Source organism: Oncorhynchus mykiss, chromosome 3, assembly GCF_057628025.1.
Source record: "Oncorhynchus mykiss isolate SJ-2025 chromosome 3, ASM5762802v1, whole genome shotgun sequence".
Lineage (NCBI taxonomy): Eukaryota > Metazoa > Chordata > Actinopteri > Salmoniformes > Salmonidae > Oncorhynchus > Oncorhynchus mykiss.
The window spans coordinates 78,020,625-78,046,980 of NC_143024.1; the positions used below are offsets into that span (position 1 = coordinate 78,020,625).

General features: G+C 43.0%; 1 long non-coding RNA gene across 1 annotated transcript; it reads right to left on the reverse strand.

Annotated features, from left to right (window-relative positions):
• Positions 1–203: 203 nt before the first annotated feature.
• LOC110520425 (uncharacterized) lies at positions 204–18,062 on the reverse strand. The gene is made up of 3 exons (XR_016494975.1): positions 17,952–18,062; positions 12,285–12,431; positions 204–7,081 (listed from the first exon to the last, which is right to left on the reverse strand). It is a non-coding gene; the product is annotated as an uncharacterized LOC110520425 (long non-coding RNA).
• Between the last annotated feature and the right edge of the window lie 8,294 nt (positions 18,063–26,356).

Consider the following 26,356-nt stretch of genomic DNA (forward strand, 5'->3'; position numbering starts at 1 on the left):
CTGACGTAAGGTAAAGAATAATTAATTAATAGAAGACTAATTGATTAGATATTAAAATATCTGAAGAGTTGTATTCGGAAAAGTATAACTTTGTAATCTGAAGATTATCCATGGTGCCCCGACTTCCTAGTTAATTAAATATACATGATTAGTTTAATCACGTAATAATAACTACAGAGAATTGATTTGATAAAATAACAGTCTTCACCTTTAATGATACTAAAGACATGATAGACAATTGATTGTTTATGTGTGCCATTCAGAGGGTGAATGGGAAAGACAAAATATTTAAGTGCCTTTGAATTGGGTATGGTAGTAGGTGCCAGGTGCACCGGCTTGTGTCAAGAACTGCAACGCTGTTGGGTTTTTCACATCAAAGGTTTCCTGTGTGTATCAATAATAGTACACCACCCAAAGGACATCCAGCCAACTTGACACAACTGTGGGAAGAATTGGAGTCAACATGGGCCTGCATCCCTGTGGAACGCTTTCGACACCTTGAAGAGTCAGTGACCCAATGAATTGAGGATGTTCTGAGGGCAAAGGGGGGCACATTTTTTTTTACATCCCTGTTAGTGAACATTTCTCCTTTACAAGATAATTCATCCACCTAACAGGTGTAGCATATCAATAAGCTGATTAAAAAGCATGCTCATTACACCGGTGCACCTTGTGTCGTTAACAATAAAAGTCCACATTAAAATGTGCAGTTTTGTCACACTAAGTTTTGTGGGGGAGTGCAATTGGCATGCTGACTGCAGGATTATCCAACTGAGCTGTTGCCAGAGAATTGAATGTTCATTTCTATACCAGAAGCTGCCTCCAAAGCCCTTTTGTGGGTGAAGGCTCATTCTTATTGGCTGGGCCTGGCTGCAAAGTGGTTGGGCCTAAGTGCTCCAAGGCCCACCCATGGCTGCACCGGTGCCCAGTCATGTGAAATCCATAGATTAGTGCCTAATTAATTTATTTCAATTGACTGATTTCCTGAACTGTAACTAAGTAAAATCTTTGAAATTATTGCATTTTGTGTTTATATTTTTGTTCAGTATATATTAATATTTTATATTTTATATCACTTGCACTTCTAGAATCCTTAACAAAGGCTTCCAAACTGGCGGTGACTACAGGCCAATGGGTACGGCAAATACTCAACCGTTTAAGGTTTAGGACTTGTTGCCACACATCAGATACATTGGTATATCACTTTACATCACTCTACATCACCAGATCACTCTAACTAACGGTTGCAAAAAATGTAGCCTCTTACAAGGCATTCCTCAAAATGAGACAACAACACCATGAAACAACAATACCATGCACCAACTACTGGTAAGGTACTGTATTCTGTGGGGTGGAATTACAGTACCTTTCGAAATACAGCACTTCTTTACAGTAATGTACTGTTAAAACAAAGTTTATTTAGAATTTACCCACAGTGCATTGCGATTTATGGCAATTTACTGTAAATAATGAATACAGTACTGTTATTTTTATTGTATAATATTGTAAAAACAACACCATTTGTTTTACAGTGTAGGTCCAGCATCATCAGATCGCCTATGTCGTTCACCCCGTCTGGCAAACGGACTGTTACTCACTCCAGATCTCTGGATAGGCAGACCTGGCAACCAAGACGAGACCTGCAGGACAGGAGACAGCAGCTACAGGGACAAGGTCATTATACACACTTTAGGAATCATGTTATCATATCTATTCCCTTTCCACTAGCAGCTTGGTTTGGCTCTTTCGGGGACTCGTGCTCCCCCCTAAAAATAAGAGATAATAATTGAATGCTACAGACAGCTAAAGCAAACTGTCTGTAACCATGCTAGCATGATAAGTGCACATACAGTATGTTCACATTCACATGTGAATGTACCTTACGTAACATGTTATGTTATCATTCTACATGTCTGAGTTACTGTTTTAACTGTTTTTTTACTTAAACTGGATGGGAGCCATGTGGAAGAAGCATGTTTGTTAAAGATCAGACTGGGATGAAACATTCCTCATTAGTAGAGAATTAAGCACTCAGTCAGTGTCAGATAATGATGTGTTCTAGAGAATAACATTAGATTAGTAATGATGTTTTCTGGATAATCATGTTAGATATGTGAAAGGTCGCCAGGGGAAAGATCTGGTCTTGACCAGGTTAAATGTTACAGACAGACAAGAGTCTCACCTGGATCATCGCAGCTAGCTAGCTGCAATCCGAGTGACTACTCCTGGCTAGCGTCTCTGTCCCGAGCACCAATTAGCCTGGAACTAGCCCATGCTAGGGCCATCATCCTGGCTTGCTGAAGAGGTCCATCAGCAACTCCTGGGCTACAATACCTATTCTGCCAACTGGCCTGGACCCCTTTTACTGCCGGTACGGGGTACGGAACCCTGCCGATTCTTCACGACAGGACTACCGACAAAATCTGCTTGATGGGGTTACTCAACTGGCTCCTACGTCACGCGACGTCCCCTGAATGCCCATCTGCTAGCCTGCTATCCGCGGCCCGCTAGCTGTCTAGAGCATATCGGACTGTTAGCTAATAGGTCCATCGGCCAATTTCTCGTGCCACTACTCCTATTTTGCCAATCGGCCTGGGCTCCTTTTACTACACGAAGCCCTGGTTATCCATCACGACTGGACCACCAATGTAATCTGCCCAAGGTTTTTTTTCCAACAGGCCCCTCCGTCGCAACGTATCCTGAATGCCCATCTGCTAGCCTGCTAGCCGCGGCCTCCTAGCTGTCTAGAGCATATTGGACTGTTAGCTGAATAGATCCATTTGCCAATTGGACTGAACCCCTCTGCTACACGGAACCCTACTAATCCATCTTGAATGGTCTATCGACGGAACCGCACGAGGAGGCTACAACAGACTTTCCTCCATCACGACGTCCCTTTAAGGCCCTTCTGCTAGCTTTGCTAGCCCCGGCCTGCTAGCTGTCTGAATCGCCGTGTCTCCAGCCAGCCCAACCATTCACTGGATCACTCGGCTATGCATGCCTCTCCCCAATGTCAATATGCCTTGTCCATTACTGTTCTGGTTAGTGATTATTGTTTAATTTCACTGAAGAGCCTCTAGCCCTGCTCAATATGCCTTAACCAACCATTTAGTTCCACCTCACAGATATGCGATGACATCACCTGGTTTAAATGTTTCTAGAGACAATATCTCTCTCATCATCACTCAATGCCTAGGTTTACCTCCAATGTACTCACATTCTACCCTACCTTTGTCTGTACATTATGCCTTGAATCTATTCTATCACGTCCAGAAACCTGCTCCTTTTACTCTCTGTTCCAAACGTACAAGACAACCAGTTCTTATAGGCTTGAGCTGTACACTTATCCTACTCCTCCTCTGTTCCTCTGGTGATGTAGAGATTAATCCAGGACCTGCAGTTCCTAGCTCCACTCCTATTCCCCAGGTGCTCTCATTTGTTGACTTGTGTAACCGTAAAAGCCTTGGTTTCATGCATGTTAACATTAGAAGCCTCCCCCCTAAGTTTGTTTTATTCACTGCTTTAAAACACTCGACCAACCCGGATGTCTTAGCCGTGTCTAAATCCTGACTTAGGAAGACCACCAAAAACCCTGAAATTTCTATCCCTAACTATAAAATGTTCCGCCAAGATAGAACTGCCAAAGGGGGCGGAGTTGCAATCTACTGCAGAGACAGCCTGCAGATTTCTGTCTTACTATCCAGGGCTGTACCCAAACAATTCGACCTTTGCAGAAACAAGTCTCTCACCATTGCCGCTTGTTATAGACCACCCTCTGCCCCCAGCTGTGCCCTGGACACCATATGTGAATTGATTGCCCCCCATCTATCTTCAGAGATCATGCTGCTAGGTCACTGAAACTGGGACATGCTTAACACCCCGGCCATCCTACAATCGAAGCTTGATGCCCTCAATCTCACACAAATTATCAATGAACCTACCAGGTGCAACCCCAAAATCCGTAAACATGGGCACCCTCATAGATATCATCCTAACCAACCTGCCCTCCAAATACACATTTGCTGTCTTCAACCAAGATCTCAGCGATCACTGCCTCATTGCCTGCATCCGTAATGGGTCTGCGGTCAAACGACCACACCTCATCACTTTCAAACACCTCCTAAAACACTTCAGCGAGCAGGCCTTTAAAATCGACCTGGGTATCCTGGAATGATATTGACCTCATCCCGTGAGTAGAAGATGCCTGGTTATTCTTTAAAAGTGCCTTCCTCGCCATCTTAAATAAGCATGTTACATTCAAAAAAATGTAGAACCAGGAACAGATATAGCCGTTGGTTCACTCCAGACCTAACTGCCCTTGACCAGCACAAAAACTTCCTGTGGTGTACTGCATTAGCATCGAATAGCCCTAGTGATATGCAACTTTTCAGGTAAGTTAGGAACCAATATACACAGGCAGTTAGGAAAGCTAAGGCTAGCTTTTTCAATGAGAAATGTTCATCCTGTAGCACAAACTCAAAAACGATCTGGGACACTGTAAAGTCCATGGAGAATAAGAGCACCTACTCCCAGCTGCCCACTGCACTGAGCCTAGGAAACACTGTCACCACCGATAGATCCACTATAATTGAGAATTTCAATAAGCATTTTTCTACGGCTGGCCATGCTTTACACCTGGCTACCCCTACCCCTGTCAACAGCCCGGCATTCCCTACAGCAACTCACCCAAGCCTCCACCACTTCTCCTTCACCCAAATCCAGATAGCTGATGTTCTGAAAGAGCTGCAAAACCTGTACCCCTACAAATCAGCCAGGCTAGACAATCTGGACCCTCTCTTCTGAAGATTATCTGCCAAAATTGTTGCAACCCTTATTACTAGCCTGTTCAAACACTCTTTAGTATCGTCTGAGATTCCCATAGATTGGAAAGCTGCCGCGATCATCCCCCTCTTCAATGTGGGAGACACCAAAACGGCTACAGACCTATATCTATTCTACCCTGCCTTTCTAAGGTATTCGAAAGCCAAGTTAACAAACAGATTACCGAACATTTCGAATCCCACCATACCTTCTCCGCTATGCAATCTGGTTTCAGAGCTAGTCATGGGTGAACCTCAGCCACACCCTAAACGGTATCATAACCGCCATCAATAAGAGACAATACTGTGCAGCCGTATTCATCGACCTGGCTAAGACTTTCGACTCTGTCAATCACCACATTATTATCGGCAGACTAAACAGCCTTGGTTTCTCAAATGACTGCCTCGCCTGGTTCACCAACTACTTATGTGATAGAGTTCAGTGTGTCAAATCGGAGGGCCTGTTGTCTGGACCTCTAGCAGTCTCTATGAGGGTGCCACAGGGTTCAGACTCTCTTCTCTGTATACATCAATGATGTCGCTCTTGCTGCTGGTGATTCTCTGATCCTGCTCTACGCAGACGACGCCATTCTGTATACTTCTGGCCCTTCTTTGGACACTGTGTTAACTAACCTCCAGACGAGCTTCAATGCCATACAACTCTCCTTCCGTGGCCTCCAACTGCTCTTAAATGCAAGTAAATCAAAATGCATGCTTTTCAACCGATCACTGCCCGCACCTGCCCACCCATCCAGCATCACTACTCTGGACGGTTCTGACTTAGAATATGTGGACAACACCTTCCAGACTCACATTAAGCATCTCCAATCCAAAATTAAATCTAGAATCGGCTTCCTATTTCGCAACAAAGAATCCTTCACCCCATATACTACCTACCACTGCGACCTGTATGCTCTCGTTGGCTGGCCCTCGCTTCATAATCGTCGCCAAACCCACTGGCTCCAGGTCATCTACAAGTCCCTGCTAGATAAAGCCCCGCCTTATCTCAGCTCACTGGTCACCATAGCAGAACCCACCCGTAGCACGTGCTCCAGCAGGTATATCTCACTAGTCACCCCAAAAGCCAATTCCTCCATTGGCCGCCTTTCCTTCCAGTTCTCTGCTGCCAATGACTGGAACAAACTGCAAAAATCACTGAAGCAGGAGACTCATATCTCCCTCACTAACTTTAATCACCAGCTGTCAGAGCAGCTCACAGATCATTGCACATGTACATAGCCCATCTGTAATATAGCCCATCCAACTACCTCATCCCTATACTGTATTTATTTTGCTCCTTTGCACCCCAGTATCACTACTTGCACATTCATCTTCTGCACATCAATCACTCCAGTGTTTAAATGGTATATTGCAATTACTTCGCCACCACGGCCTATTTATTGCCTTACCTACCTTATCTTACCTCTTTTGCACACACTATAAATAGATTTTTTCTACTATATTATTTACTGTAATTTTGTTTATTCCATGTGTAACTCTGTGTTGTATGTGTCGAACTGCTTTGCTTTATTCTTGGCCAGGTTGCAGTTGTAGTTTTGTTTGTAGAATTTGTTTTCAACTAGCCTACCTGGTCAAATAAAGGTGAATTAAAACATTTTAAAAAAACTACAAGGTGGCTGAGAGCCTCAAGTTGCTGACACAGAGCACCTGTGAGGGAGAAAAAACACATATTTAATCAGAAAATGTTTTATAACTGTACTTATCTGATTTGTCACCTGAGGGGAGTTTGTACAATTTTCTAATGTGAAGTGAATTGGGCAGAAACAATCGTCAATAGTCAAAGTATGATTATATCTTTAATCTGCTCATCTCACCCGGCATCTGAAACCTACCTGAGGTATCGTGACTAATGAAAAGGTGTGAAGGTGTTAGCCAGCTGTCACTCACGTACTGGTTAGGCCATGGGCCAAGCTCAACATGTTCATACTGTAGGTGTTCTGTGTGTTTCGGAGAGAGTATAAAGTATGTGATGTGTATGCATCAGCAAGTGTGTCACTTGTGAGGCCTTAAGCCACATTGATATTCCTGTCAATGTGTGTTTGGGAATGCCTACCTACGTGTGTGTGTATGTATGCCTTCGTGTGTGTATGCATGTGCGTGCGAGACTCACATGTCAGTGAGGACAAAGGCCAGGTCCAGCATGTCATTCTCCTCATCAATGATGGGCCCCAGATGGTCGTACCCCTTCTGATCCAGGATCACATGACAGATGGAACAGGCCAGGGTCCCCTCACACACACCTGGGGAACACACACACACAATCAAACTGTCAAGACACAGCTTATACTATATCAATATAGCTAATGAATTCAGACCTAGTGAAATGTGCTATATCAATGTAAAGCATTAAATTAATATCACGTCTGGTTCTGGATGAATCCCTAGACACTCTGACGCTGTGCTATCTGGGGAGTTGAGTGTAGGGGGTTAGTGGTGGGTGGGTCATTCTGGCAAACCCCCCAGCCTCCAAAATTACTCCATTCTGAGTAACGGAATGCCCTATTATGTCATAATAATGCCTTATTATGTTGGATGTAATTCACTGTAGAGAATAATTAATTCCAGGGACACAGGTCAGGCGAGTGAGGTAAGACCTCCCCAGTCAGTTCAGCTCCAATTAGTACTGGCCCTTCTGATGGTACTGCTGAGCACCTCTAGCATCTCTCTTTGTTGATGCTTGTTGATGGTTACAAAGACCTTACAAAGCCATGAGCTAATTCTGGCTCTGCATCACCATCATATGGGCTGTATCCCTCAGAGACTACGGGATGAATGGATGAGAATATGATACTTTATTAGGATATCAATGTGATGATGTGAATGAAGGTCACCTGTGATACAAGTCAGTATTTGACATCCATCCATGTCTGAGGACGTCGGGAGATTACGTGGAAAATGGCCACAAGGAGCAACAGTGAGTTCTGTTACCTTCAAGTGGGTTTCAGTTTTGCTGGGGTGTTGTGAATTGGCGTAAGCATTTGCCTCTGATTCCAAAAGTTGCAAGTTCAAATCCAGTGATAGAAAATTGTCTTTGAGATGTTTGTTTTAAGCCTATTGCAAACCATATATACACACACACACACACACACACACACACACACACACACACACACACACACACACACACACACACACAGATTCCGTCTCTCACAGTTGAAGTGTACCTATGATAAAAATGACAGACCTCTACATGCTTTGTAAGTAGGAAAACCTGCAAAATCGGCAGTGTTTCAAATTCTTGTTCTCCCCGCTGTCAATTGTTTGGTCCTTAAGAAACTGGTATACTTTTTATTTATCACAATTTTCTTTAACCAATTATTGTCTTTAATGCAGGGCCGACAGAGAAGTTCCTTACTTTTTTCCCCTTCCTCTTTCCTCTTCCATTTTTGCGGTAATGCAAAAAACAATTCGTTGGGTGTAATTTTGGGTAGAGCAGACATTTCCATATGTTTTTGTTAGCTGCATGTGTGACAACTCCACAAGTCCTATTTATGATATCATTTTTGAAGATTATACCTTTTTTTATTTAAAAAAAAAGTATTTTTAACAATTAATATATTTGAGATTAACCAGAATATTTGTTGTATTATTTGTTCTTTCTTTTCTAGTGCATTAAATTGAAATTGCAACAAACTTTCTATGGCTTGTTTTAAAAATAGCAATTTGGGAGATAATTTCCTTTTCAAATAACTGAAAGAGAGAGGTTGTAATCTGAATAAAGGGGAAAAGGCCATTCTTGAACATAGGGTGAGACATTCTTACTAATTTGCTAGAGAACCAGTTTGGATTTAAATATAACTTTTGTATAACTGAAGCCTTACCTTAACCATTCAGAGTTAAGATTTCTGAGTTAATGTCTAAACTTAACCATAACCTTAAACATGTGGAGTTAATGCCTAAACTTAACCACTTTTGACATTTGAGAAACATGGATGCACATCTAATTCTGACGTGAGACTGTGAGAGCTAGTTGGAATGATATCCAAGGCCATTCTCCATTATGAACGGTATGTGCAGAGTACACAGGGTTGGGTGTTGAAACCAGGTAGAACAAAGGTAGCCATACTACACAGGTTTGAATGTGTCACCTTGGAGTTATACTTCTGTAAGATATGTAATGACTGTATAGCTTTGCTCAACTGTTACTGCTGAAGTTTAAACTGGACTAGATGTTTCTAAAGAATTTGCGTTGGGGAACTACAAAGGAAAAGGATGTAATACAATGAGACTGTACATTACAGACCACTCTGTACTGGATTAGATCATGTACATTACAGACCACTCTGTACTGGATTAGATCATGTACATTACAGACCACTCTGTACTGGATTAGATCATGTACATTACAGACCACTCTGTACTGGATTAGATCATGTACATTACAGACCACTCTGTACTGGATTAGATCATGTACATTACAGACCACTCTGTACTGGATTAGATCATGTACATTACAGACCACTCTGTACTGGATTAGATCATGTACATTACAGACCACTCTGTACTGGATTAGATCATGTACATTACAGACCACTCTGTACTGGATTAGATCATGTACATTACAGACCACTCTGTACTGGATTAGATCATGTACATTACAGACCACTGTACTGGATTAGATCATGTACATTACAGACCACTGTACTGGATTAGATCATGTACATTACAGACCACTCTGTACTGGATTAGATCATGTACATTACAGACCACTCTGTACTGGATTAGATCATGTACATTACAGACCACTCTGTACTGGATTAGATCATGTACATTACAGACCACTCTGTACTGGATTAGATCATGTACATTACAGACCACTCTGTACTGGATTAGATCATGTACATTACAGACCACTCTGTACTGGATTAGATCATGTACATTACAGACCACTCTGTACTGGATTAGATCATGTACATTACAGACCACTCTGTACTGGATTAGATAATGTACATTACAGACCACTCTGTACTGGATTAGATAATGTACATTACAGACCACTCTGTACTGGATTAGATCATGTACATTACAGACCACTCTGTACTGGATTAGATCATGTACATTACAGACCACTGTACTGGATTAGATCATGTACATTACAGACCACTGTACTGGATTAGATCATGTACATTACAGACCACTCTGTACTGGATTAGATCATGTACATTACAGACCACTCTGTACTGGATTAGATCATGTACATTACAGATGTTGATTACATTACAATGGAAATACATTACAGTGCACTGTACATTGCTGGTTTAGGACATCATGTTTCTAAATTCTTCCAGCTCAAAGGGTGAGGGATAAGGGATGATGTATATCAGGATCTATTGGTAGAGCAGAGCCCAAGACTTGACTGACTTTCATTTAGTTCATTTGATTGAAACGTTTGGGGGAACACATCATTTTATTACCTTCACCCTGCAGTTTCAGTATGGGGAGAGTGGGTGAGTGAGGCGCCATGTGTGTGGTTGGAGCTAAAAACATTGTTTTGTTCATTTGATGGGACATGGACGTCCAGAAGGCTCAGAGGATCAAGGCACTATAAAGTTCTGGAGCTACTGGATTAAGGTCTACTCTAAGGCATGTAGCGGTTTTCACTGTGAGGAGAGAGAAAGAGGCGAGAGGTTGGGAACTTTACACCTGGCTGAGCCACGCGTTGGGTTCATTCAAAACACAGTTCCACCCACACCCTGGACCTGCCCAGAAACAGTCCATTAAAATCAGTTCAGCCTATGAAATGCACATTCCATTCAGGACATCCTTCCTTCTGCCAGAGGAGAGTTCTCTCTGAATAAGGAGAATGTTATCGGAGCACTTGGTTTTTACCAGCCTTGGCCTCACATGGTCCAAGTAGGATTGAGAACGAATGGAGTCCCTCTCTCTCTCCTTCCCTCTCTCCTTTCCCTTCGTGCCTCTTACACTGTTCTGTAGCCACATTCCACCCGCTAACGAACTCTTTCTGCAGCACCACCCAGGGCCTCTTTGGCTTAACTACTTTCTCCAGGCCCTCCATCAACATTGTTGATAACTTTGCACCCAATTTGAGTTTCTTCTTTATTAGTCTGGGTTGCCAGATATGCCTGTCCAACTTAATGGTTGCATTTAGGTTATTGCTTGTGGCTGTGCAGGCCATTGCGAGCCCCACATGATTTGACACGAGGTGTTAGTTTAGTAGAAATCCAGCAATACTTTGAGGGCCGGGAGTTGAGTAGCCCTGCCATAGAGGTCCTATATAGCAGTGATTCTCAACTGGTGGGTCACAACCAAAATTTGGGTCGCCGGGAGTTTTGAAAGGGTCACGGGAGTCTGAGTAAGAAAAACACAAAAAAACATACAGTACGAGTGGAAAGTTTGACACAGCTACTCATTCAAGGGTGTTCTTTGTTTTTACTATTTTCTACACTGTAGAATAATAGTGAAGACATCAAAAATATGATATAACACATATGAAATCATATAGTAACCACAAAAAAAGTATTAAACAAATCAAAATATATTTTAGATTCTTCAAAGGAGCCACCCTTTGCATGTTCTTGGCATTCTGTCAACCAGCTTTATGTGGTAGTCACTAAGAATTAACTAATAATGCAAGAAATGTAGGTTTTTCCTCATAAAAACTAATAATTGTACATTTCTTACACACATACGACAAGTACCTAACCTGAGGACAGTGTTAATAACAGCATGTGAAAATCAAGACAATTAAGTGTCTCTTTTGGAAATGTTTTTAACATAAAATGATTCACCAGATTACTCTAAAATTAACAATGTTGAAGTCCTGACATCTGCAAAAGAAGAGAACACCAGACCGGTTTTCTTTCTCTTTTTAACACAGAGTCCTTCCAGGGATCCAGATTGTATCATGTCAATGCCTAAATAGGACAGATGTGCACGAGAAAAGAGCAGAAAAGAGTGACAGAGGAAGAGAAAGGGAAATATAGAGCGAGAAAGAAAGCCTTGCAAACATCAAAGGTGACGTTGCTGACGCATATTGTGTTCATCCCCTCTCTTTGACCCTCTCTCTCTCTGCTTCTTCTCTGCCTCCCTCCATCGGTTCTATCACTATGTCTGGATAGACTGTTTGATCCTGGGGCTCATCCATATAAAGTCATGCAAATATTTAGTGGAAACCAACCAAACGTGCCCAGAGTGCCAGAGGTAAATGGGCAGCATGTTGAAGTGCCACTCTTAGTGAGAGGGTGACAGTCTTACTACATGCCCTAATATGGACACAATGCCATACCATCCTCCATCTTCTTCTCAGCTTATTCTGGGAAATGTGTCTTGGATCTTATCAAATAAACACAGCATCAGAAATATGGACCCATGTTGGCAATTTCCAGGATGCCAACAGTGCATGCACCATATACAGTAAAGCATTTAACCAGGACTGTATCCACTTGTCTGTTGACCACATCCACCATGGCACACCAAACTTACCAAAGCCATCGATATATACGTTTTGGTCGACGACCAGGTCTAGAAAACTGTTGCCCTTGGCACAGGAAGTGGTGATCTTCTGCCTGTCACGGTTGATGAAATAGCGTCACGGTTGAAGAAATAGACCTTCTCACCTTCTCCTCTGACCTAGAGTATGGGAGAGAGAGTAAATGGAGACAGAATGAGACAGAATGAGAGCGTGAGAGAGAGGTGGGATCATTCAAGTGTATTCAGGTGTATACTGTACATTACTCTTCAGGTGAGCCAAGAAAAACATCATAAAACCTTCACAGGATCAAACATATTGGACTGCCTTTGAACCCAACTGAAATGAGTTTACATGATGTATGTTAGCGGTGCAAATACATTTAGTTGAAGCCTCAAAAGGACCAAAGTATCCAGGTAATGCTACCCACACACACATCATTCTATTATTTTTCAGTTACTCTTTTTCTTAGAAAAACTAAAACATAGTTTCACTGATATGTAGGCTTTTAGTGGATGGTCGACAAACCCTGGTGCCGCTTTAGTGCTGTCTGGTCACAGTACCAATTATCCCCTCGTCTTACTACATCATCTGAAAAAAAGCAACACTGTCTGTTGAGTATCCAACACTGTAGTGGTTTGGTTGCCAGAGCACAGCATCCAAACACCATCAACATAACAGACTTTTACAAGGCAGACTGTTCTGTGTGCTGTGCTGTACTGTGTTGGCCAGAGGCTTTGGTTTATAGAGTTAGACAATAAGAACAACACACTTTCTCTGTTTGTACTCTCACATGTTGAATCACTGCCATGGGGGTTTAAAACCTCTTAAGGATCAGACCCTTTTTTCATATTTTTGCCTAAAACTACATACCCAAATCTAACTGCCTGTAGCTCAGGACCTGAAGCAAGGATATGCATATTCTTAATATCATTTGAAAATAAACACTTTGACGTTTGTGGAAATGTGAAATTAATGTAGGAGAATATAACACATTAGATCTGGTAAAAGATAATACAAAGAAAAAACATATTTGAAATGCAAGAGAAAGGCCTTAACGTATTTTAGCATCAAGACTGTCCAGGTGTGCCTAATTGGTTTATTAATACATTTTAAAAGTTCATAAATGTGCACCCTCCTCAAACAATAGCATGGTATTCTTTAACTTTAATAGCTACTGTAAAGTGGAAAGTGCAGTTCGATTAGCAAGAATTTAAGCTTTCTGCCCATATCAGATATGTCTATGTCCCTGGAAAAAATGTTGTTACTTACAACCTAATGCTAATCACATTAGCCTACGTTAGCACAACCGTCCCGCGGGGGGACACCGATCCCGTAGAGGTTTTAACAGAGGTCAGACCGAGAGCTTGATAACTGTCATGTCAGTCAGTGCTCCTCCCCCCTATGCAAACAAACAGTCTTCATTGTAACCAGACAACATGGTTTAGTCAAGGTCAAAGTGTTCATGCTGCTGCCACTAACAATTTAGTTATTAATTTAAATACCAAAGGCTACTACAAGAAATGTGAAATACTAATTAAATATATCAAATGCAATCAGGGAAGGACTGGTCATCTGGCATTTCAGGCAAATGCCAGATGAGCTGATCCATTTTTAGCCCAGTACAGCACACAGAAACAGTCCAGTACACAGAAACAGAATTAGAATTAGAATTATCTGGCTACAACTTGGGGTTTCAATGGGAAAAAAATGGGCCGGTGTGTTATAAATGCCAGGGATGATTTCTGGTCTAAGTCCGCCTCTGAATTAAATACTAAACCAAAAGAGTAAACAGCACATACAAGGGAAGGGAGTGTCCTCAGCACACAGTGGTTTATGGTAATCTTTTGCTGCCCTCTTGTGTCTACATGTGAGAAGACAGTTTTGGCATGGAGTCGCCTCACCTTCTCCCTGAAGAGTGCACCTGCTCACTCTCTCTCTAATGAATTAAAGAAATTCAATAAAAACAACATTTTAATGGTTGCATACACTTATTTTGCAGATGCTCATGTTTCTAACTCCAACAGTGCAGTAACACCTCACAATACAAAACAATACACACAAATTCCCCAAAGAACGAGCAACATCAGAGTCCGGAATATGTATATATGTATATATATATATATATATATATATATATATATATATATATATATACACTGAGTGTACAAAACAGTAGGAACACCTGCTCTTTCCATGACATAGACTGACCAGGTGAATCCAGGTGAAAGCTATGATCCCTTATTGATGTCACCTGTTAAATCCACTTCGATCAGTGTAGATGAAGGGGAGGAGACAGGTTATAGAAGGATATTTAAGCCTTGAGATAATTGAATGGACAAGACAAAAGATTTAAGTGCTTTTGAACGGGGTATGGTAGTAGGTGCCAGGCGCATAGGTTTGTGTCAATAACTGCAATGCTGCTGGGTCTTTCCACACTCAATAATTTTCAGTGTGTATCAAGAATGGTCCCCTACCCAACGGACATCCAGCCAAGTGCAGGCCAGTGGTCGAAAACGGGTAATTGATGAGAGAGGACAATGGAAGCTGACACGAATTGTGCAACGCAACAGACGGGCACAGTTATTCAACTCACAGTCGAGTACAACATTGGTGCCCAAATAACTAGGGCATGGAGAAAACCACATGAGTACATGCATCCATCATGCCGCTAGTCAAAATTGCAGGCCGGTGGTGATGAAGGTGTGGGGTGAGTTTTCATGGCACACATTGGGCCCCTTGATAAAAGTAGATCAATGTTTGAATGTCACAGGATATCTGAATATCATTGCCAATCAGATGCATTCCTTCATGGAAGCAGTGTATCCACCTGCAAATAGATTTTTTCATCAGGATAATACCCATGTCACAAGGCTAGGATTGTCCAGGAATGGTTTCACAAATGCCAATTCAGCTTACTGCAGTGACCTGCCCAGTCACCAGATCTCAATCCAATTGAGCATCTCTGGGATGAGCTGGAACAAGCTATTCGGAGTAGAGATCCACTACCAGCCAACTTGACACAACTGTGGAAACATTGGAATCAACATGGGCCAGTATCCCTGTGGATTGCTTTCAACCTTGTAGAGTCCAATTGAGGCTGTTCTGAGGGAAAATGGGGGTGCAACTCAATATTAGGAAGTTGGTCATAATGTTTGTACACTCAGTGTATAATGATGTGTATGGACAGTATATGAATAGAAGAGGTGTAGGATGAGCCTTGACAAGATTATGAAGCCGGTAAAACAGTATGTAAACATAATTAAAGTGACAGGTGTTCAATGACTATGTACATAGGGCAGCAATCTCTAATATGCAATCTCTAATATGCAGGGGAGAGTAGAGATTAGATTACCGGCTAGTGACAGTGACTAAATTTAGGGTAGGTTCCTGGGTGGTGACCGGCTTGTGGTGACTATTTAACAGTCTGATGTTCTGGAGATAGAAGCTGTTTTTCAGTCTCTCTGTTCCTGCTTTGATGCACCTGTACTGCCTATGCCTTCTAAATGGTAACGGTGTGAACAGGCCATGGCTCGGGTGGCAGAGGTCCTTGATAATCTTCTTGGCCTTCCTGTGACACTGGGTGCTGTAGATGTCCTGGTTGGCAGGCAGTGTGCCCCCGGTAATGCGTTGGGCTGATCACACCACACTCTGGAGAGCCCTGCGGTTGCGGACAGTGCAATTGCCCACAGCCTGACAGGATTCTATCAATGGTGCATCTGTAGAAGTTTGTGAGGGCCTTAGAGGCCAAGACAGACGCTGTTGCGCCTTATTTACCACACTGTCTGTGTGGATGGATCATTTCAGGTTGTCAGTGATGTGCACACTGAGGATCTTAAAGCTTATCACCCTCTCCACTGTGGCCCCGTCGATGTGGATGGAGCGTGTTCTCTCTGCTGTCTCCTGAAGTTCACAATCAGCTCCTTCGTTTTGCTGACGTAGGAGTGGTTATTTTCCTGGCACCACTCCACCAGGGCCCTCACCTTCTCCCTGTAGGCTGTCTCGTCATTGTTGGTAATCAGGCCTACCGCTGTTGTCTCATAAGCAAACTTGATGATTGAGTTGGAGACGAGTAAATAATGTAAGAAATAAAACAAAACAAACAAAATACTGAAAGTTGGCTAGAAACAGGGCGACCCTTTCTGTCGGCACCATCTTATCTGGCACTTTCAATGTAAAAGAAATGTCACTGCACTTTGGTTTGTTCCTCAGGACTTTCTGTTTCTTTCTAGGAACTGGCTAGGCTGGATGGCCTTATAGGCAAGATAAGGGCTTCTAAACCCAGTAATCACCACCCTTCTAGATGTACAGTCATTTGTGGCTGTGTTCAAGGCCATCTCATTACAGATAAACTTGATCTGAGGAAATTTGAGCTGTTGTTCAGAAACCACTATGGCGATTGCTGTTTTAAACTAACTGTCCAGTGAAAATATAACTTATAAAAGTGAATATTCTGTTAACTCATACCCAAATAATGTTGTTGACTCGTATTTGTGGCCAAAGCATAAATTGGAGAAAAACACCCCACCTCAAACTTGCATCTCAAACAGGCCCTTTCATAAAACGCTAACTATTTCAAAGTAAAGGTAGCTGCGTCCTGGACTGTTCTCGGAGTAGTGGGCATGTCTAAAGAAGTGGGTGTATGAAAGCAATTGTGACAAGACATGAAGATCTGCCACCAGGATAACCTAATTCGACAAGTTGAATAATGACATTGTAACCTACACAATTGCAATGAAATGTTGTGAACATTTTAAATGTATCACATGTTTTTCCACACCCTGAGTGATTTCATGACACCATAATTTTGAGTTTCCCAAACGTCCTCAAGTTCATTTCGATGTGCCTTCCTACACAGTCATGTTTCCATGAATCTCTGCACTAGCTGGCAAGAACTGACAGAAAATCTGACCAATCACATGTGCGCTTTCGATACACCTACTTTTTTTTGTTGAAACCCCATTTTTTTCGATGCACCCAGTCTCTGGCTGCCATATTGGGCTGCAGCTCCCCTCTTTTCTGCTATTTCCTCATAGAACATGATGTCATGTTGGCTCATTGGCTGAGCTGGCTAATCATCGGTCTACTTGCATGAATGATATTAATGAGCAGTATAAGCCCACACCATTCTGTTTGTTGGGTATGTCCACACCATTGCAACACGTAAAAGCTGCTTTTAGTGTTCAACACTAGCCATAAACCTTAACATATTTCCCTCGAAGAGAAATGTAACAACTATTATCGCATGTCGACTTAAACTGCGCAAAACAATGCACCTGATTCTAAGTCGGCATGCGATAATAGTTGTTACATTTCTCTTTTGGGGGGAATATGTTGAGGTTTATGGCTAGTGTTGAACACTAAGTAATAACGTTGTAGACATACATTTTTCCTATCTTGGTGGCTGTACACAGATGATCAGTAGCGCTGTATTATCGCCAGAGGCCTGGGTCAGATACGGTGATTTTAAAATCCTAGATGCTGCGTGAAACGGAACATCACATTACGTTCGGCATCGTAACAAACCGTGCAAACGTGTAAAAAACTGTCTTAATGCAGATGCAACTGACATGTTGCCACGACGCCAATGTAAAATACCCTCAAGTATAGCCAATCAATAATGAGAAGCAGCTCAGGAGTGTAGAAATGTACCAGGCTAGAGTGGAGTGCAAAACCTTTACCTTGCTTGCTGTCCTAAATGGATTACTCCTGGCTCCCTCGGAATTGCTCATAGGACAGGAGGGGACAAATTACACAGATCAATGTAACCCAAACCAGGATTTGTGTGTGTGTCTGGGCCTGTGCTTGTGTGTCTTGCGCAGCACTGTGCGTGGTAGGTTACTAATTCATTTAAAATCCTAGACTCCATGGTTTATTTCTAATACTGATTGCCTCCCACAGGCACTCTAAAATGTCATTTAAAAAATAAAGTAGATGAATTGATATGTTTAAGTAGATTCATTATTTTGCATTTCTTAACCTGGTTATTTCTGTAAAATAAAGTGGAACCGTTCATTCAGGCATTGTTTAGGCTCGACCAAGTATCAATGCATAGGCTACAGTAGCTGCCGGCAACAGTCAAGTGATTTAAAAAAAATCTAGTTGCCTATCCCTGGCCTATAGAAATGTGTGTAATGTGGTGCATTGTTACATAAACAGATTGAAATCCAACAAACATCACCAGACTACTGCCTTCTGTCACCCCCTGAGAATGCTATTTATGGAACAAAATATTCTGTGTGGAGCAGTTCGGCTCTTGCCCCTCACCTCTTTAATATGTTTCCTGTCTTCAATAGGCTTATAGATCTTGATTTATTCCCCCACACTGGTCTCCGCCCCAAGGTCTCATAATACTCTTAACCAGCCACTGACCATTTAATCAATTTACTGTAGTATTTCAATTAATCCCATCACAAAGCACTCAGTTGACTTAACCATAGACTTGTTAAACTCACTCATGCAGCATTGGTTTTGTTTAAATTAGCAATGAACCCTCAGGTCAATGTATAGGCTACAGTAAGACTCGGCATTAGCATTAGACTTTCGATAGTTGCCCTTAGGCACAGATCTAGGATCAGCCTACCCTCTAATCCCAACCTTAATTAGTGGAAACTGCTAAATTGACCAGAGATCAGTGTCTAGGGGCAGCTTTATACCTACTGGGTGAATGGAGGGAGGGAGGGATGGTAGGGATGAAGGAGGGATAGGGGAGGAGACAATGGTTTAATTAGAAGACTGGGTGGAAGTAAGGATGGGGGAGGAGGGGTTAATTAGAAGACTGGGTGGAAGTAAGGATGGGGGAGGAGAGGAGGGGTTAATTAGAAGACTGGGTGGAAGTAAGGATGGGGGAGGAGAGGAGGGGTTAATTAGAAGACTGGGGGTAGTAAGGATGGGGGAGGAGAGGAGGGGTTAATTAGAAGACTGGGGGGAAGTAAGGATGGGGGAGGAGAGGAGGGGTTAATTAGAAGACTGGGGGAAGTAAGGATGGGGGAGGAGAGGAGGGGTTAATTAGAAGACTGGGTGGAAGTAAGGATGGGGGAGGAGAGGAGGGGTTAATTAGAAGACTGGGGGGAAGTAAGGATGGGGGAGGAGAGGAGGGGTTAATTAGAAGACTGGGGGGAAGTAAGGATGGGGGAGGAGAGGAGGGGTTAATTAGAAGACTGGGGGGAAGTAAGGATGGGGGAGGAGAGGAGGGGTTAATTAGAAGACTGGGGGGAAGTAAGGATGGGGGAGGAGAGGAGGGGTTAATTAGAAGACTGGGTGGAAGAGGGGAGGAGTGGAGGGGTTAATCAAAACTCGGGACAGATTAGAGTTAGATCATAATCCCTTTCACCATCCCCAAATGTCCCAATACTGTATAAACCCTAGAGACTTTAACAGGAACTGCAGCTCAGATGTCTGAAAATGATAGATATACCTTGATGTCTTGTTATTATACAAGATACAATATTATAGTTGTCTTATACATGCAACAATACATATAATTCATCATCATATAAGTATATTGGATAGATGTAGGCTACTGTATAGGTCTTTACCAATAAAATGTCACAAGATGCAGAGCGTACAATTTGCTGCTGGGGGGCAAGGATACCCCCTTTAATCTATTTTGCCCACTAGATGGTGATAATGGCTTTACAGTCAGTATTCAGTGTTACAGCGGCGAAGTCAAAATAGACTAGTGCCAAGTGATAAACTGAGCTAGTCTGGCTGCATTTACACAGGCAGCCCAATTCTGATATTTTGTCTACTAATTTGTCTTTTGAACAATCACATCAGATCTTTTCCAGAGCTGGTCTGATTGTTCAAAAGACCTGTGGGTGAAAAACACGTTTCCTGTGTTAATGCAGACTAAATGAGTCCGAGACATACCACAGGCTTAAAGAGTGAAATCAAAGTTAATTGATCGCGTACAGAGTTTAGCAGATGTTATAGTGGGTGCAGCGAAATGCTTATGTTACTAGCTCCTAAAAATGCTCTACAGTGGTTAATTTGAGCTAGATCCTGCTGGAACAGGATCAGGCACCTCACAGTTTTGGATTGTTTTGTTACGAAAACATTTGCTAGGATCTGGTACCTCGCCTAGCATGCCAAATTATTTGCAATGTAAAAAAAAAAAATAAAAGCAATTGAGAGTTAATTCAAATTCACTTCTCTGTATTTCTCCTGGCTGCCCCCTGAAAAACGCAATGTGAGATTCTAGGAATTGATTCAAGTGTTAAGGCTGGTCCGGGTTTATGGTTTGCACAACATTTTAGCCCAATACTGTGGCGAGGGAGACAAGCATGCCTGTATCTCTCACATAACTCAAACAAGATTCACTTTCTATGATCTCTCTCTGCTCTAATAGACATGAGCCTGCAACTCTCATCTCTCCAGCGTTGCACTTCATAATTTATTTCCTTATGGAATCATAGCTGCGGGAAGGGTGCTGGAGGTGGTGCAGCATCCCTGATAAATATAAATAAATTTGCCAAAGTTATAGAATAACTGTTGTCTGTTCAGAAAAAAAAATACAATTCTGAATACTACACCAGGAGTAAGCCTATAATTTAGCCACAGTGGTTCATTAGTTTTTTTTAAATGATCTAGCTGTGGATTGTTTGTAGGCCAATCACAAGCCATGCCTACAGTCGGGAACACTCAAATCTGTCAGTGAATAGCATGCAGCCAAAACAGGCCTTTTGTATATTTCAAATACAATCGTGGGAAAACACAGGTTGGAAAGCAAGTGGGTCCTGCTAAAAAGAGAAGACGAATCTGTCTGTACCTTACAAGTTATCAACTCCCAAATAGGCCTATTGAGTGAACAGTGAAAAGCTTTTGGCAGGAGTGCATAGGCCATCGCCGGTGAGTGAGCTGCCCATCATTGGGTGAGTCAGTGGAACTGGAAAGCTTGTTTAGGACTATAATTTCCTCATATTGTACAATCTCTGTCTTCACACAGAGTGGCGACCCGTTATTTAGGGCAGATGGGGCAGATCCTCACCTGTTTTGAGCCCCACATTTTTTTTTGTTTTTTGGGGGGGGTGATTTCCTGTTTTCTATGTTATTTTGGCATTAATACGTGTCACATATCAGTTTGTAAACAATGTAAAAAAAAAATATATATATATATATATAATTGAGTTAATAATTAAGTAAGGCAGCTCCAAAATGCAGGTGTTTCAGCCTAGCTCAGTGCTTTCTGTGGTGGTGGGGCAAGCCAGCAGAAGATATGGAGCTTTGCGCCGTGATTGGCTCAGTGTTCTGTCACTCATAGGAACACTACGTCACCGCCAAGTCTAAGATTAGAGCTAGAAAATTCAAGCCCCTTGAGTGCTGCCATAGAGTTACATTAGAAGTGCCCATCCAAGAAGGCTTAAGGTCATTGGCCACAGATGAAATTATGTCAAATCACACATCTACAGTAGTTTTGATTGAACTGATGTCAACATCATACTTTAAAAATCTTAGCTAGCAGTCATAACTTTTCTATCTCGTCCCTTGGCGGTAACATAGTGTCTCCATGAGTGACAGAACACTGAGCCAATCACGGCTCAATGCTCTGTATTTTCTGCTGGCTTGCCCTACCACCACAGGAAGCACTGAGCAAAGCTGAAACACCTGCATTTTGGAGCTGCCTTACTCAAGAACACAATAAAAGACCATGTTTGTATGCAGCTTTATTAACGCAATGATATACACTGCTCAAAAAAAGAAAGGGAACACTAAAATAACACATCCTAGATCTGTTCTGTGTGGCCTCCACGTGTCTGTATGACCTCCCTACACGCCTGGGCATGCTCCTGATGAGGTGGTGGATGACCTCCTGAAGGATCTCCTCCCAGACCTGGACTAAGCATCCGCCAACTCCTGGACAGTCTGTGGTGCAACGTGGCTGGCGTTGGTGGATGGAGCGAGACATGATGTCCCAGATGTGCTCAATTGGATTCAGGTCTGGGGAACGGGCGGGCCAGTCCATAGCATCAATTCCTTCCTCTTGCAGGAACTGCTGACACTCCAGCCACATGAGGTCTAGCATTGTCTTGCATTAGGAGGAACCCAGGGCCAACCGCACCAGCATATGGTTTCACAAGGGGTCTGAGGATATCATCTCGGTACCTAATGGCAGTCAGGCTACCTCTGGCGAGCACATGGAGGGCTGTGCGGCACCCCAAAGAAATGCCACCCTACAACATGACTGACCCACCGCCAAACCGGTCATGCTGGAGGATGTTGCATGCAGCAGAACGTTCTCCACGGCGTCTCCAGACTCTGCCACGTCTGTCACGTCTGTCACATGTGCTCAGTGTGAACCTGCTTTCATCTGTGAAGAGCACAGGGCGCCAGTGGCGAATTTGCCAATCTTGGTGTTCTCTGGCAAATGCCAAACGTCCTGCACGGTGTTGGGCTGTAAGCACAACCCCCACCTGTGGACGTCGGGCCCTCATACCACCCTCATGGAGCCTGTTTCTGACCGTTTGAGCAGACACATGCACATTTGTGGCCTGCTGGAGGTCATTTTGCAGGGCTCTGGCAGTGCTCCTCCTAGCACAAAGGCAGAGGTAGCGGTCCTGCTGCTGGGTTGTTGCCCTCCTACGGCCTCTTCCACGTCTCCTGATGCACTGGCCTGTCTCCTGGTAGCACCTCCATGCTCTGGACACTACGCTGACAGACACAGCAAACCTTCTTGCCACAGCTCGCATTGATGTGCCATCCTGGATGAGCTGCACTACCTGAGCCAATTGTGTGGGTTGTAGACTCCGTCTCATGCTACCACTAGAGTGAAAGCACCGCCAGCATTCAAAAGTGACCAAAACATCAGCCAGGAAGCATAGGAACTGAGAAGTGGTCTGTGGTCCCCACCTGCAGAACCACTCCTTTATTGGGGGTGTCTTGCTAATTGCCTATAATTTCCATTTTTCCTATTCCATTTGCACAACAGCATGTGAAATTCATTGTCAATCAGTGTTGCTTCCTAAGTGGACAGTTTTTTATTTCACAGAAGTGTGATTGACTTGGAGTTACATTGTGTTGTTTAAGTGTTCCCTTTATTTTTTTGAGCAGTGTATATATATTTTTTTACATTGTTCACACGCCTAGGCTATTTCTAGATGTCACGTTCTGACTTTAGTTCCTTTTCATGTCTTTATTTTAGTTGGTCAGGGCGTGAGTTGGGGTGGGCATTCTATGTTGTTTTTCTATGTTTTGTTCTGTTATATTTCTATGTGTTTGGCCTAGTATGATTCTCAGAGGCAGGTGTCAGTCGTTGTCTCTGATTGGGAGCGATATTTAGGTAGCCTGTTTTCTATTGTGTTTTGTGGGTGGTTGTATCCTGTGTTAGTGTTTTCACCATACGGGACTGTTTCGGTTGTTTGTATTTTTTGTTATTTTGACCAGTGTTCTGTTGATTTATTAAATATATCATTATGGACACTTACCACGCTGCACATTGGTCTGATCCTTGCTACTCCTCCTCTGAAGAAGAGGAATTCCATTACAATAGATTGAATATGGATTTATTGATCTCAGACTCTGTTTGTCAGTATCAAAGTAGCCTCTCATTTCGATCATGTGAGGTATTCAAATATTTCTGAAATGCGTTTATAAAAGCCACATTTCTCACAGACCTTAGGCTACAAAAATGTTTCCCCATGTGTGCAACTTCTGCAAGCACCTCAGCTCTACTGCTCTACGCCAGTAGCAAAAGCGATGATAATGCATGCAATGCAGAGGCCTCAGAGGCCCCCAGGCAACATCCCCAGGTACCCCATCCAGGGTTCACTTGTTCCAGCACCTTCCAATTTGCAAAATAAGCACCGCAATGCAGTATGATGTCAAACAGTGCAAAAATAAAAAGATATAAAACCAAATCAAGAAATGTCACCTCATAAGGCTTTGGTAATGGAGTGTGAAGTAACCACATCAGTAGGTAGGCTAGGTATGACTCGTCAACACAGCATGGGGGGCAGTTACGATGTGGTGGTAGTGTGAGGGACAGTCAGAGAACAGTGACTAAGTAATAATGAGAATGTGTAGCCTACATGTGAGACTGTGTGACTACAGTCGTGGCCAAAGGTTTTGAGAATGACACACATTCATTTTCACGAAGTCTGCTGCCTCAGTTTGTATGATGGCAATTTGCATATAGTCCACAATGTTATGAAGAGTGATCAGATTAATTGCAAAGTCCCCTTTGCCATGCAAATGAACTCAATCCCTGAACTGAATCAGCCCTGTCACAAAAGGACCAGCTGACATCATGTCAGTGATTCTCTCGTTAACACAGTTGTGAGTGTTGACGAGGACAAGGCTGGAGATCACTCTGTCATGCTGATTGAGTTCGAATAACAGACTTAAGCTTCAAAAGGAGGGTGATGCTTGGAATCATTGTTCTTCCTCTGTCAACCATGGTTATCTGCAAGGAAACGCGTACCGTCATCATTGCTTTGCACAAAAAGGGCTTCACAGGCAAGGATATTGCTGCCAGTAAGATTGCACCTAAATCAACCATTTATCAGAAAATCAAGAACATCAAGGAGAGAGGTTCAATTGTTGTGAAGAAGGCTTCAGGGCACCCAAAAAAGTCCAGCAAGCGTCAGGACCGTCTCCTAAAATTGATTCAGCTGCGGGATCGGGGCACCACCCATACAGAGTTTGCTCAGGAATAGCAGCAGGCAGGTGTGAGTGCATCTGCGTGCACAGTGAGGCGGAGACTTTTCGAGGATGGCCTGGTGTGTGTATAAGGTAGTAGTTTAGGAATTGTTAGGTTAGATTTCTCGTTGGTTATTACTGCATTGTCGGAACTAGAAGCACAAGCATTTCGCTACTCGCATTAACATCTGCTAACCATGTGTATGTGACAAATACATTTGATTTGACACAGGACTGATGGTAGCGCTCACCTTGTCTTCTCCGGACAAGTTTTTTTCCGGATGCCCCAAACAATCGGAAAGGGATTCATCAGAGAAAATGACTTTACCTCAGTCCTCAGCAGTCCAATCCCTGTACCTTTTGCAGAATATCAGTCTGTTCCTCATGTTTTTCCTGGAGAGAAGTGGCTTCTTTGCCGCCCTTCTTGACACAAGTGTAAAGGGATAAAGAATATGTACATAAAGATATATGAATGAGTGATGGTACAGAACGGCATAGGCAAGATGCAGTAGATGGTATCGAGTACAGTATATACATATGAGATGAGTAATGTAGGGTTTGTAAACATATTAAGTAGCATTGTTTAAAGTGGCTAGTGATATATTTTACATCAATTCCCATTATTAAAGTGGCTGGAGTTGAGTCAGTGTGTTGGCAGCAGCCACTCAATGTTAGTGAAGCCTGTTTAACAGTCTGATGGCCTTGAGATAGAAGCTGTTTTTCAGTCTCTTGGTCCCTGCTTTGATGCACCTGTACTGACCTCGCCTTCTGGATGATAGCGGGGTGAACAGGCAGTGGCTCATGCACCTGTACTGACCTCGCCTTCTGGATGATAGCGGGGTGAACAGGCAGTGGCTCGGGTGGTTGTTGTCCTTAATGATCTTTATGGCCTTCCTGTGACATCGGGTGGTGTAGGTGTCCTGGAGGGCAGGTAGTTTGCCCCTGGTGATGCGTTGTGCAGACCTCACTACCCTCTGGAGAGCTTTACGGTTGTGGGCGGAGCAGTTGCCGTACCAGGCGGTGATACAGCCCGACAGGATGCTCTCGATTGTGCATCTGTAGAAGTTTGTGAGTGCTTTTGGTCACAAGCCAAATTTCTTCAGCCTCCTGAGGTTGAAGAGGCGCTGCTGCGCCTTCTTCACAACGCTGTCTGTGTGGGTGGACCAATTCAGTTTGTCTGTGATGTGTATGCCGAGGAACTTAAAACTTACTACCCTCTCCACTACTGTCCCATCGATGTGGATAGGGGAGTGCTCCCTCTGCTGTTTCCTTAAGTCCACAATCATCTCCTTAGTTTTGTTGACGTTGAGTGTGAGGTTATTTTCCTGACACCACACTCCGAGGGCCCTCACCTCCAGTCCTGTGTCATGCCAACAGTAAAGCATCCTGAGACCATTCATGTGTGGGGTTGCTTCTCCGCCAAGGGAGTGGGCTCACTCACAATTTTGCC